Source organism: Mus caroli, chromosome 17, assembly GCF_900094665.2.
Source record: "Mus caroli chromosome 17, CAROLI_EIJ_v1.1, whole genome shotgun sequence".
Classification (NCBI taxonomy): Eukaryota; Metazoa; Chordata; class Mammalia; order Rodentia; family Muridae; genus Mus; species Mus caroli.
This window is the reverse complement of record NC_034586.1, coordinates 71,718,460-71,723,914: the sequence shown is the minus strand read 5'-3', so window position 1 is coordinate 71,723,914 and position 5,455 is coordinate 71,718,460.

The window sequence follows — 5,455 nt, the reverse complement described above, 5'->3', positions numbered from 1 at the left end:
AGGAAGAAAGAAAGAAAGAAAGAAAGAAAGAAAGAAAGAAAGAAAGAAAGAAAGAAAGAAAGAAAGAAAGAAAGAAAGAAAGAAAGAAAGAAAGTGAAGACTTTTTAGAGTTTAATGACAATGAAGTCACAACATACACAAACTTATGGAACACAATGAAGTCAGTGCTAAGAGGAAAACTCATAGCTCTGAGTGCCTCCAAAAAGAAACTGGAGAGAGTTTACACTAGCAGCTAAACAGTACACTTGAAGCTCTAGAACAAAAAGAAACAAATACACCCAAGAGAAGTAGAAAGCAGAAAATAATCAAACTCATGTATAGAAAATGGATAATTTTCTATACATATACCAGGTACCAAAGTTAAATCAGGATCAGATAAACCATCTAAACAGTCGGCCCTTAAAGAAATAGAATCAGTCATTAAGTCTCCCAACCAAAAAAAGCCCAGTACCAGATGGGTTTAGTGCAGAATTATATTAGACCTTCAAAGAAAACCTAATATCAATACTCTTCAAACTATTACACAAAAAAGAAACAGAAGTTACACTACCCAAATAGTTATATGAAGTCACAGCTATGCTAATACTAAAACCACACAAAGAACCAACAAAGAGAGAGAACTTCAGACCAATTTCCCGTATAAATATTGATACAAAAATACTCAATAAAATTCTTGCAAATTGAATCCAAGAACACATCAAAATAATCATTCACCAAGATCATGTAGGCTTCATCCCTGGGATGCAGGGATGGTTTAATATGTGGAAATCCATCCACTCCATAACAAACTCAAAGAAAAAAACCCACATGATCATTTCATTAGATACTAAAAAAGCATTTGACAAAATTCAACATCTCTTCATGTTGAAAGTCTTAGAAAGAACAGGATTTCAAGGCCCATATCAAAACATAGTGTAAGCAATATATAGCAGACCAGTAGCCAACATCAAACTAAATGGAGAGGATGGCCTTCTTGGCATCAATGGAAGAAGAGGCCCATGGGCTTGAGGGTGTTCAATGTCCCCAATGTAGGGGAATGTCAGGGTGGAAAGATGGAAGTGGGTGGATGGGTGGAGGAGCACTCTAATAGAGGCAAGGGATGAGATAAGGGGTTTATAAAGGGGAGCCCTAGAATGGGGAAAATATCTAAAATGTAAGTAAATATCCAATTAAAAAATTGAATGAAGGAGGCTCTGTCCAGTTATTTTATAGCTAGTAACATGTCCAAATCTAAGTCAACATGACTGTGATCATGTTCTATTTTATCTACAGGTTACCTGGTGTGCCAACTCTAAACTCTTGACTTTAATAATCTGCTCATGTTTCCATAGCCTTGATATACAAAGATGTCATTAATTAGACACTATATAAAAGAGCCGGAAGTGCTTTTGCTGTTGTGTGGCATTTGTAAATGACTGAATCTATAGTCAACAGACATGTTACACTATAACATTTACCATGAAGTTAATTGAAGCCTGAGCCCTATATAGTCAGAGTCTGTTTTAGTGGATGGACCTGGTCTGCTATGGGCATTGGGCAGAATATTGAGAACTCAACAGTGAACAATGGGTGTTACTGCCTAGTTTCCCTTTGTATTTTTCATTCTCTACTTCTTTGAACTATTTAAAAAAGAAAAAAAAAAAACAAAAACAGAATAATCAAGCTGTGCTGCCTTTAATCCCAGCACTTGGGAGGCACAAGCAGGTGGATCTCTGTGAGTTGAAGGCCAGTCTGGTCTACAGAGCAAGTTCCAGGCTACACACTGAAACCCTATCTTTAAAAAAAAAATCTGTCATTAACTTGTCATTTTTTATGTCTTTGCCTTATTTGAACATCTTGCTAACTGTTCTCTAGGGGTCTTTTTGATCACCACATTCTCTCTTTGATTTAATGATCCTGTTTCTAAGGAAAACAGTCATCTCTACACCAGTAACACTTGTAGACTTAACGTGGATCACAGACATCTTAAAACCTGCCGGGCACTGAGTACTTATTTTACACATGTGTCAAGTGTCATGATATTTAATTGACTTGCAGAGGCTTTAAAGATTACATTTTGCTGAAATTACATTAAATGAAATACTACATATAAAATAATTTAAGACAAAAATACAGTATCCATGCTGGAGGCTGTTAAATCAAGCAAACTTGTTAAATCTGGGCAAACTTGGCCTTATCTGTCACCTCTCCTGGGCTGGTTAGCACCATTTGCAACTAGTAGCCTACAAGCAAGGATGTCCCTTTTCATGTCAACCACTCATAATGATCAAGTCCTCATTATTGGAATATTAAATGTATGAGTTTTGAAAGGGGTGGGGAAAATCTGCTTCCACTCAAAAATAGATCATCACAAGAAATAATCAAACAGCCTTGGGGGATCAATGAACTTTGTGGCTTTTTCAATATGCTCCATATAATTTAGATTGTCTCAGTGTGAAGAAGGGAGACTTAGCACTCACAGGAAACTGTGCTTCCTGCTGGGATATTTTAACCTTGACCTTGGATTTATTTTTGAGATTACAATATAATTATAACATTTTTTCCTTCCCTTTCCTCTCTCCAAACTCTCCCATATGCCCCCCTCCCAATTCTCCTTCTCATGGTCTCTGTTATTTTTTTTCACTACTTGTTATTGTGTGCATCTATCTGCATGAATATGTAGCTTATGTGTATGCATATGATTTATATGTATAATGTATGTGTATATATGTGTATATGCATATGATGTACATGGATAATATATGTATATATGTATATGATGTGTGTATATGTGTGTGTGTGTGTGTGTGTGTATATATATATATATATATATATATAATGTATGTATATATGGTGAGTTTGTTATATATACTCTCCCTTATCCCATTTGGCATGTCAATTGGTGTGTTATCTTTGTTCAGTCTCCATTTGGATACTCATGTTGGTTAGTCTTTATGATTAGAGCTTTCAATATTATGTAGAGACACAATCTCAGAGAAAACTCCCCAATCCTCTGGATCTTATACTCTTTCTGGCTCTTCTTTCATGGATTTCTTTTAAAATAGAAAAACCAAAATAAGGAATTATAATGTGATGAGAATTTCTTCCTAGGAAAAGTATTCTTGTCTTGTCTTTGCATCAGCATCCAAGTGAAAATTCAGGTTTATATTTGTGTTTATCCTCGCAGTTGCATTTTTCTTGTCTTGTCTCTCCCTCATCTATGTTCTCTTGTCAATGTTTTATAATTGCTCTTAAGAGATGAAAATATGCATTTATTTTTAAAAATTAAAAAATCATAAGAGTGCGAGCATTTTACAGAATTCTATCTCAATAACTCTATAGTTTGAATTTTTTTCTATTTTAACACTCAGACTTTTATTTTTTTATGATAATATAATCAACTTTCATTCAGAGAGAAAAAATGTCAAGTGTAGATCAACATATGTTTAACAAACTATCTGTAATGGTAGTATTTTTTCTTTTTAAATATTTTTTATTGAAAATAGAATCTTTTCTCATACAATATATCACAAGTATAGTTTCCTGGCTCTCCACTCCTCCTAGATCCTACCACTACCTCCCCTCTCCCCAGATTCATTTCTTGTCTGTTTTGTTTCAGAAAAGAGCAAGCCTCCAAAAGACAACAGCCAAACAGGACAAAGCAAGATACAACAAGATACAGTAAGACAAGGCAGTATGCTCATATTGAAGCTGGATGAGGCAACCCAATAAGAAGAAATGAGCCTCAAGAGTAGGTAAAGCAGACATAGGCACACTTGTTCTCACTATTAGGAGTCCTATGAATATACCAAACTAATAACGATAACATGTATGCCGAAGACCTAGTGTAAACTCATTCAGGCCCCTTGCTCCACTTGCTACTTCAGTCTTCGTCTTTCCTCCCCATCTTCCAAGGCAGTCACTCATCTCCTGGAGAAGGAACCCAATGGAGACCTCCAACTTAGACCACTCTGTCTCTGCAAAATTTCTAGCTATTTGTCTATGCACCTGCTCCCACCTACTGAGAGAGAAAGTGGAGCCCATGCCGGATGCTGCTTGGATGGTCAGAAACTGGAAACTGGATACCCAACAACCTAGGGTAGAGCCAAACATGGCAGGCCTTAATAAAATTTTTTTAAACAATTTATGAAATGATTCATAATATTATTCTACTATACTCATGGCTTGGTGCCTTGTCCAGTCACAATCAGAGAGGTATGTTCTCTTCTTATTTCCATGTTAGAAATTTCTCAGCTTCATTCTTTGTATCATATTTTCCATGGTTCTTTGATTAATTCCTTGAGCTCTATCTAAATCATATCCTAGACTGATATTGTTCTCCTGGCCTCTTCTGGAGACCAATCTTTCTCCTGGCTTTTATATGATATTCTCCTAGAGAATAGCTAGAACTGCTTTGATAGCTAGCATTGAGTTAGCAGTACTTAGGGATATATGTCTACTGGGAGTGCCCCATATTAAATGACTGATCAGACCTCAGCCCCTTTGTTTTCAGCTGGTACACACTGTGGTGTCTTATTTGTACTCCAGTGGATCTTATTCCAGCAGGCTGAGCTGGACCAGAGGCTAAAAGAGAAGATATGGCTGTAACTTCACTTGACATCATACAGTTCCATGGCTTCTCTCACTTGTTCCACTTTATCCAAGTCTCTTGATGATTATCTTAGGACATGCAATACATTTGCTGTGTATGAATTCATTCAAGGTTTTAATTCTGGTGAACTTCACCCAAAATAACATTTATTCAGATTGTACACACACACACACACACACACACAATCTTACAACTTTAATAAAGATATAAGGGAAGAGCTGGGCAGTGGTGGTGCACACCTTTAATCCCAGAACTTGGGAGGCAGAGACAGGTGAATTTCTGAGTTCGAGGCCAGCCTAGTCTACAGAGTTCCAGGACAGCCAAGGCTATACAGAAAAACCCTTTCTCAAAAATAAAAAAAAAAAAACAAAAATAAAAATAAAAACAAAACAAAACAAAACCAAAAAAAAGATATTAGGGAAGAGAAGAAATTTTAAAGTTTGTAGTTTGTAAAATTAAATAAAAATTAAAGTAGAGCCTTTGAATATAGCCATACCCATTCCAAGAGATAATTTATATGACTATGAGTACTAACATTGAACAGGGCTCGAAAAAAATAATCTAATAATGCATCTACAGATGCTAGCATGACAAAACAATACAAACCCAAATAAAGAAATAAAAATAAGGATAGACGTTAATGAAATAGAGACTGGCCTAGTTCTCATTCTGTTGCCATGATAAAACACCACTAGCGAAAGCTGCTTGAGCTGCTTATCAAAGATTTGTTTGGATTATATGCCCTAAGTATCACTGAGAGAGGTGAGGGCAGAAAGCTGGAAGTATGAACTAAAGCAGAGGCTATGAAGGAGTGTTGCTTACTGGGGTGTCCTCATTGCTTTCTCTGTCAGATTTCTAGACAGC